Source organism: Salmo salar, chromosome ssa04 (assembly GCF_905237065.1).
Source record: "Salmo salar chromosome ssa04, Ssal_v3.1, whole genome shotgun sequence".
Taxonomy (NCBI): domain Eukaryota; kingdom Metazoa; phylum Chordata; class Actinopteri; order Salmoniformes; family Salmonidae; genus Salmo; species Salmo salar.
The window spans coordinates 11,312,201-11,322,102 of NC_059445.1; the positions used below are offsets into that span (position 1 = coordinate 11,312,201).

General features: G+C 42.0%; 1 pseudogene; it reads right to left on the reverse strand.

The window, feature by feature from the left end:
- Positions 1 to 6,838: 6,838 nt before the first annotated feature.
- On the reverse strand, positions 6,839 to 8,155 carry LOC123742417 (hydroperoxide isomerase ALOXE3-like; annotated as a pseudogene).
- Positions 8,156 to 9,902: the final 1,747 nt, after the last annotated feature.

Sequence of the window (9,902 nt, forward strand, 5' to 3'; positions counted from 1 at the left end):
GAGGAGTACAAGAAGTAGAGAAAAAAAATAACTATTCATGCCATCAAATAAATATTGGACAAAGGAGGGGTCAGGGTGAAAGTCCAAGTCTGCAGCCCTGGTGGTGATGTTGATGGGGGTGGTGAGGTTGGCCAACATTCAGTAGAAGGAGGAGTGGGATTGAGGGCAGGAGGTATGGGCGCCACTGCAGCATGTGCAGGAGCTTGCATGACGAAGTGCTACAGCCATAGATGCTGAAGTTGTTGCAGATCATGCGAACTTCGGAGAAGATTACAGGATGACCACGGCGGTCCTTCCTCCCTCAGGACACGGCAAAGGCAGAACATTGAGTAGAAGGAAGAAGAAGGTAGGGCGGAACAGCAAGCAGAGGCAGGGAAGATGACACTTCAGAGGGGCAGACAGGGAGCATGGTGGCAGGGTGGGATGGGCAGCCACAGAGGTCGCAGGCGAGGGACACTTTTCCGGCAAAGATGCGACAGTGGAGCTCCACGTCGAGGGCGCCACAGTACATCACGATGTTCCACTGCAGGAGCCTGGAGGCATCGGCTTCCGAGAACCGGCGATGGTAGTCATAAAAGGTTGCACCACCGAAACGGACAGCCGGATCCGTGATAATGGATTGGTAGTCGTCCAACTCTTGGTGGCGGGAAGGATGTTCTGAGATGATCTCTGTAATGGAAGAAAGCCAAGTAAAATTCTGGAACAGTGAAACCCTGGAGTGGTGAGAGTCAGTGGAGCGAAGGGGAACCTATAAGAAGTCACAGTTGATGATGCGGGGTAAGTCCTGTGTGGTAGAAGGAGTGAGGAGAGCAGCAAGATTAACGTCTGCACCCTGTAAAATCTGCTGGCAGAGAGAGGAAGAGACTGGAGGCGGATTGAGGATCATGTCGTTGGGTGGAGAATGAGCCGGGGTGGCCGTAGAGACGGAGTGGTGGGCCGGAGGGTGGGGCTGGGCTGCGAAGACTGGATCAAAGAGGCAGTCTGTAACTGTCTGAGTAGGTGGGGATGTGAGAGGCCATTGAGGTCAAAGAGAAGGTGAGAGGCTGCAGTGGTGGCAGCAAGACCTGTGAGAAAGGTCGACACTGGTAGATAGAAAGAGACCTGAGGTGGGGGACGGGAGCCGGAGAGAGAGAGACACAGAGAGAGATGGAAGGCGTTTGGCGGGGGGGGGGCTGGTGAGCTCCGGCGGGCAGATCGGCCTGGAACGGTGGCGGGGCACAGAGACAATGGACCGCAGCCGTCTGGTTAGTGGTGTTGTATCCTTTATACTGGAGACGGTATAGTCTGGAACATGGTCTGAAAACACCTCAGAATCCGAGGCTGTGAGATCAATCTCCCTAGTAAATGAAGTAAAGAAGCTAACTTAAGTAAACTGTGTAGAACTACAATAAATCGAGGCAATTTCAGTGTCTTGTATGTGAAGCAAAACAGAGGATAAATATAATTATTGGCAGCCGAGCACCGATCATCATGTCATCGGCAGACAAATAATACCCTCGATATTTATTGAAAATTCGCATCATGTTCATCACCATGCGCTTCACCAAAATGCGAAGTTCACCAAAACTTCTTTCATCTGTAGACTAATAAACTCTTCATGCTTTTCCACATTGTGGTGGGAGGACAACAACATATCATTGAGTGTCTCCAAGTTTACTTCAGCATGATAGTTAATATATAAATATCTGATCATAAAAGCATTTGCACCGCAATTGTGGCATTGTCAAAAAAATGATCCACCCTTGTCTTAAGTATTTTGTTTTGTCAATGTTAGGATATTTTCATGAAAATGTGCTATTTCCGTCAGGCCTGTCGGGAGTTTTGTTATGCTTCAGCTAATTAATCCACAGAAAATGGCTGGATGCAGTGTTTTCTAACGGCGGTCAGTGTTTTAAACATCAAACGGGGTTATCAATGACAGAATTTGTGAATGACAGATGCCAGGGCTGCTCCGTGGTTGAAGCGAAAAAATTAAGGGCTATTAACAAACATTTTACGGCTAAGATATTCACAGAAATGTATCACAACAGTACAAACCTGACAGAGTTCAGCCTGACGTTTGAATCACTCTACGGAGGTTTGTAATGCTAGGTGTATGTTTTATAACGATAACCAGCTCATTACGATTTGGCTTGACTGACTCGTCAAATGTGAGAGGTATATCCAATGTTAATATCGTATAATCGTAAAGAATTCAGAAGGCCTTATTTTAGATTTACCTAGAGTGTTGTTGTTTCATCCATACAGTTTTTAAATATGTTAGCTGGTAATTTAGCAAATCCAAAATAACCTGGCTAGAATTTTGGGAGAATGTAGCAATGATAGTGACAATGAATTGTATCAGTTAGCCGTACATTCAAAAGCATGGGAATGCAGGGTGGGTGGAGGGGGTGGTCCAAATCTGTGCTTATTTTTGTGAAATGCTTAGCACTTTCCCTAGACTTTGAATGCACTGCTAGTTTGTACTCAGGGGTCTCCAACCCTTTCTAGCATGTGAAGGCACATACATCTCCTCTCCCCTGCAACTCTTCCCTGGGTCCTTAGTGTACAAGAGAAGGTAGTGCACTGTTTTTTGTTAATATACCTCATAAAATAATGGTAAATAAACAATGCTAAGGGTGGTGCTATAAAATCTGTGATTTCCCCCCCTAAAAAAAGTATGTTTATATTTTCCCATAACATGTTTTCACCATTTTATTTGGTTCAGAATCTATAATGGAAAGGGGAGACTCTCAAGATAGTGTTCTTCTCTGTTTTGCTCTATGAACACCATAAGTGTCACAGGACTCATCTGAAATCGGTAACGCTGATGTAGCGTTCAAACCGTTTAAGCCACTATGGAAAGGGGAGACTCTCACGAATGCAATGGTGTTCTCTGTTTTGCTCTACTGGACTCGTCTGAAGATAAACCATACAAACAAATGGAAGTATGGAGGTAGTTTTGTGCCAATAAAAACAAGGGGTTAAAACCTGTTAGGGCTAGGGGGCAGTATTTGCACGGCTGGATAAAAATATGTACCCGATTTAATCTGGTTACTAATCCTACCCAGTAACTAGAATATGCATATACTTATTATATATGGATAGAAAACACTCTAAAGTTTCTAAAACTGTTTGAATGGTGTCTGTGAGTATAACAGAACTCATTTGGCAGGCAAAACCCTGAGACATTTTCTGACAGGAAGTGGATACCTGATGTGTTGTATTACCTTTAAACCTATGCCATTGAAAAACACTATTGCTTCCACTAGATGTCACCAGCCTTTACAAAGTGTTTTGAGTCTTCTGGAGGGAGATCTGACCGAACAAGAGCCATGGAACGATGATGGCCCATTAGACACCTGGCGCGCGAGTTCATGTTGGGTACCCTCGTTCCAATACGTTATAAAAGAGAATGCATTCGTCCACCTTGAATATTATTCATGTTCTGGTTAAAAAAGGCCCTAATGATTTATGCTATACAACGTTTGACATGTTTGAACGAACGTAAATATATTTTTTCCCCTCGTTCATGACGAGAAGTCCGACTGGCTTAGATCATGTGCTAACAAGACGGAGATTTTTGGACATAAATGATGAGCTTTTTTGAACAAAACTACATTCGTTATGGACCTGTGATACCTGGAAGTGACATCTGATGAAGAGAATCAAAGGTAATGGATTATTTACATAGTATTTTCGATTTTAGATCTCCCCAACATGACGGCTAGTCTGTATCGCAACGCGTATTTTTCTGGGCGCAGTGCTCAGATTATTGCAAAGTGTGATTTCCCAGTAAGGTTATTTTTAAATCTGGCAAGTTAAATGCGTTCAAGAGATGTAAATCTATAATTCTTTAAATGACAATATAATATTTTACCAATGTTTTCTAATTTTAATTATTTAATTTGTGGTGCTGACTTGACTGCCGGTTATTGGAGGGAAACGATTTCCTCAACATCAATGCCATAGTAAAACGCTGTTTTTGGATATAAATATGAACTTGATAGAACTAAAAATGCATGCATTGTCTAACATAATGTCCTAGGAGTGTCATCTGATGGAGATTGTAAAAGGTTAGTGCATCATTTTAGCTGGTTTTATGGTTTTGGTGACCCTGTCTTTGAATTGACAAAACATTACACACAACTCTTGTAAATGTACTGTCCTAACATACTCTAAATTTATGCTTTCGCCGTAAAACCTTTTTGAAATCGTAAAACGTGGTTAGATTAAGGAGATGTTTATCTTTCAAATGGTGTAAAATAGTTGTATTTTTGAAACATTTTAATTTTGACATTTATTTGGATTCAAATTTGCCGCTCTTGAAATGCACCTGCTGTTGATGGAGTGCACCACGGGTGGGACGCTTGCGTCCCACCTAGCCCATAGAGGTTAAATAAACTCAGCAAAAAAAAAACTTCCCTTTTTCCGGACCCTTTCAATATTTCACAATCTTTTAGTTAAACAATGTTTCCCATCTTTTCATACAATTAATACCATCTGGAACGGTCGTTAAGACACTAACAGCTTACAGACGGTAGGCAATTAAGGTCACAGTTGTGAAAACCTAGGACAATAAAGAGGCCTTTCTACTGACTCTGAAAAACACCAAACGAAAGATGCCCAGGGTCCCTGCTCATCTGCGTGAACGTGCGTTAGGCATGCTGCAAGGAGGCATGACGACTGCAGATGTGGCCAAGGCAATAAATTGCAATGTCCATACTGTGAGTCGTCTAAGACAGCGCTACAGGGAGACAAGTCGGACAGCTGATCGTCCTCTCAGTGGCAGACCACGTGTAACAACACCTGCACAGGATCGGTACATTTGAACAGCACACCTGCGGGACAGGTACAGGATGGCAACAACAACTGCCCGAGTTACACCAGGAACACACAGTCCCTCCATCAGTGCTCAGACTGTCCGCAATAGGCTGAGCGAGGCTGGACAGGGCTTGTAGGCCTGTTGTAAGGCAGGTCCTCACCAGACATCACCGGCAACAACGTCGCCTATGGGCACAATCCCACTGTCGCTGGACCAGACAGGACTGGCAAAAAGTGCTCTTCACTGACGAGTCGCGGTTTTGTCTCACCAGGGGTGATGGTCGGATTCGCGTTTATCGACAAAGGAATGAGCTTTACACTGATGTCTGTCCTCTGGAGCGGGATCAATTTGGAGGTGGAGGGTCCGTCATGGTCTGGGGCGGTGTGTCACAGCATCATTGGACTGAGCTTGTTGTCATTGCAGGCAATCTCAACGCTGTGCATTACAGGGAAGACATCCTCCTCCCTCATGTGGTACCCTTCCTGCTGGCTCATCCTGAATGACCCTCCAGCATGACAATGCCACCAGCCATACTGCTCGTTCTGTACGTAATTTCCTGCAAGACAGGAATGTTAGTGTTCTGCCATGGCCAGTGAAGAGCCCGGATCTCAATCTAATTGAGCACCTCTGGGACCTGTTGGATTGGAGGTTGAGGGCTAGGGCCATTCCCCCCAGAAATGTCCGGGAACTTGCAGGTGCCTTGGTGGAAGAGTGGGGTAACATCTCACAGCAAGAACTGAGAAATCTGGTGCAGTCCATGAGGAGGAGATGCACTGCAGTACTTAATGCAGCTGGTGGCCAGATACTGACATTTTTTATTTTATTTTGACTCCCCTTTGTTCAGGGACACATTATTCCATTTCTGTTAGTCACATGTCTGTGGAACTTGTTCAGTTTTTCTCAGTTGTTGAATCTTGTTATGTTCATACAAATATTTACACATGTTAAGTTTGCTGAAAATAAACTCAGATGACAGTGAGAGGACGTTTCTTTTTTTTTCTGAGTTTATGTATTCACCCTAAAAATATATGGGGGGTTGGAAATGATGCAGACAATTACATTGATGGAAGCGACAATCTGCAATATTAAAGCTGATCAACCCCCCCCCCAAAAAAAAAAAACACTAAAGGAATAAAAAATATATATAAATAAATATATAATTATATATATTTTTAAATGAACAATTCACTCGAAAAGCACCCTGGGAAACCCTACAGTGGTAAAACACCCCCCCCCAAAAAAATACTGTAACACAACATGTGTAATTCCCTAACGCTGGGTAAGTGTAACAGCATCAGCTCTAATAAAGTGCTAATTTAAGTCGGAATTTGAAACACCCATGGTGTTAGGGACCCAACACTCTGGGGGTGTTAGTTCATCAACATATTGAAAAATGTTAGTTTAACACCATTTCGGTGGGTCAAATAGAATTTCTAAGAAAGTATTATATTTAACACTGTGGGTGTTCAAATTCTAATCTCATTTGCTGTGTACTGGGCCAAACCGAGCCAGGCCAAACCAGGCTGTACTGAGATGGCCTGGTTACGTTGCTGGAAACAGTTTGGTTCGGTATGATAAAGGTGACTTAAAAAAAACGTAAATGAGAGTTGTACTATAATTTCATAATCGTTTTATGCATGTATTTTTTAATTTAATACATGAGGATGTTAGACAGCGCTTCAACCTAAATGAGATGCTGTGCAGGCAAATATCACAAGAGACCGGTGTCATAAGCGTCGTAAGGATTGGACCAAGGCGCAGTGGGTAAAGTGCTCATCTTCTTAATTTATTAGAAATAACACTTAAACAAAAGAAACAAACGACGGAACAGTCCCATACGGTGCACAGACTATACAGGAAATAACCACCCACAAAACACAAGTGAAACAAACACAACTAAATATGGCCTCCAATTAGAGACAACGACAACCAACTGCCTCTAATTGGAGGTCCTACCAAAAACCCAACATAGAAATAGAAAACTAGATTTAAACATAGAAATAGAAAACATAGAACCTAAACCAAAAACACCAAAACACACAAAACAAACACCCCCTGCCATGCCCTGACCAAACTACAATGACAAATAATCCCTTTTACTGGTCAGGACGTGACAACCGGAGATTAAAAATATTTGCTTTTAATTGCAAACGAGAGTCACACCTATTTTTCTCTCATATTATTCTGATACTTGTTTAATGTTCATCAACATTTCAGTGTCACATCATTTAGCAGGAGAGCTCATTTTTCTCCAGCAGTCCCTGTAGTCCATAGTTATATGGCCCCAGAAATGAATCTGTAAGAAAGACACTGTATTTATTAACATACATTAACACATACAAATGTAATAATAACATCAACAAGTTTTCTTTGTCCGTGAGAGGGACACCATGTGGTGGTGTGTGTTGGCTTAACACAGTTAACGCTCATGATACAGCGATAACATTCTGACTGAACCCATAGTGAGATTTCCCTTTATCTGATTGAATTGGGACAGTTTAGCGAAGCTCCAAAAATGGTCATGCTCAATAAAACATTGTCTAGATTGAAGGTGTGGCATGTTTACTAGTGTATGACTCCAGAATCATTACATGGCCTGGGTCGTGTTCATCAGGGCACGCAACGTTTTTGGTTTATCTAAATGGCCACTGTGTTCTCCACCACAGAAGGTAGGTGTATGGCACTGGTAGCCCAGAGTTCCTGGCATTGATGGTCTCGCTGAAGACTTTCAGCTCTGCCTGGAATTTCTTGATCATCTTGCATATGGAGACCTTCCTCTGGGTACTGGCCAATGGCCACCTGCATATGGAGAATAATCAAAGTTAGAGAAATATTGCTAGTTACAATATCATTAACATTAAAAAGCACACGTAAATAGGATATTTTGTACCTAAATATAGTATTTTGGGCCTAGATGATATTGATAATAGTTCATGAAAGATGGCGGACTCACAAAGTCACTGGATTGCTTGCTAAGGAGCCACATAGTGGACATGCCCTGTGCTGTTGTGCCGACATCGGGGAAGGTCTTCAGCATGGTGCTCTCAGTAGACTGCCCCTTAGTGGTGGGAGGTGGCTGTTGCAGGGAGATGGGGGTGTTGGGCATCCAGCCACCATAGTCATACTGTAACATGAAGAAGAATGACTGATTATTACTGACATCCAATATGGTGGTATTCTGAAATGATGATATGATAGTGGCAAGGAATTACAGCAAAAACCTTGCAACATTTTTACAAATACAGTACCAGTCTAAAGTTTTTCTTTATTTTTACTATTTTCTACATTATGGAGGCAAAGGGTAGCTACTTTAAAGAATCTCAAATATAAAATATATTTTGATTTGTTTCACACTTTTTTATTTACTACATGATTCCATATATGTTATTTCATAGTTTTGATGTCTTCACTATTATTCTACAATGTAGAAGAAAATAGTAAAAAAAAAGAAAAAACCTTTGAATGAGTAGGTGTGTCCAAACTTTTGACTGGTACTGTATGTGAATCCATTCAATTTACTTAGTTATTAAATACTTGATATTCGCTTCTCATGACCATTCAAACGTTTACTAGACTTCGTATATGCAAATTACACCATCGGATTATGGGTCTTGTTGAGGTTATTTTCCACTCGACTACATCATCAATCTAATACTAAGCATTGGATTCAATACCAATGTTTTTCGGAGTTGGTGTTTACCTAATCCCTCTCTTTTGTCTGGCTCCCTCTGGCCTCAAGGGAAAAAATTACTGGAAACTGATCTTGCTTTGGATAGGCAAGACCTCAAAGAGTGTGGAGATAGGCCATTTTGAAATGCTTGTGCTTTCTGCTAACACAAGCATTGCTCATAGGAGGGTTTTTCATACTACTTAATGGGACCCATGTCATCCAAAGGGTTGACTCAAGTTTGCCAAAAAACACCTGGAAGACCTTGGATGAACATCAAGACTCTTGGAATAATGTTCTATGGACAGATGAGTCAAAAGTATAACTTTTTGGATGACATGGGTCCCATTATGCCTGGCGAATACCAAACACTGCGTACATAGGGTCAAGCATGGTGGTGGTAGTGTGATGGTTTGGGGATGCTTTGCTGCCTCAGGAACTGGACGACTTGCCTTAATAGAAGGAACCATGAATTCTGCTCTGTATCAGAGAATTCTACAGGAGAATGTCAGGCCATCTGTCTGTGAGCTAAAGCTGAAGAGCATCTGGGAAATGCAGCAAGACAATGATCCAAAACACACAATCAAGTCTACATGAAATACCTAAAAAGCAACACATTTGAAGTTTTGGAATGGCTTAGTCAAAGTCCAGACCTAATCCCACAATTGAGATGTTGTGGCAGGACTTGAAACGAGCAGCTCATGCTTGAAAACCCACAAATGGTCGCTGAGTTAAAACAGTTCTACATGGAAGAGTGGGCCATAATTCCTCCAAAGCAACGAGAAACACTGATCGACAACTACAGGATGTGTTTGGTTGTAGTCATTGTAGCTAAAGGTGGCACAATCAGCAATGACTTTTTCACACAGGGGCATTAGGTGTTGGTTAACTTTGTTTATGAAACAAATGAAATAAGTATGCAGTTGTGTTATTTGTTCACTCAGGTTCCCTTTATCTAATATTAGGTTTTGGTTGAAGAAGGGGCAAATACTTTTTCACGGCACTAGAGTGTTCCCAGGACTGATGGAAAACTGGACACTCAGGGGAACATTACAAAAATGTTCTCTCCCTATACTTGCTAGCTGGGTAAGCCCCCATTTACAACTTGCATAAACATGCAACATGTGATAGGAACATGTGGTGCATGGATCATGGCCACATTGGACCAAATCGGGGACGTATTCATTAGCAAAATGTTTCACAACGGAAAACGAAAAAAACACATTTCTTATTGTTCTGCTTGGATCGTATACGACCCTGGTGTTGTCTAGAAACGAAGCGACATATTTTAATACCAAATGTAGACACTTAAATGTGATCTAATAGTGATTCTACTGTCTTGATCTGATAACAGTTGTTAATATAGTAGCATGTGTATTGTGAACTGGGCCAACAGTTTTTTTTACACTACAACAACAGGACATGATGGGT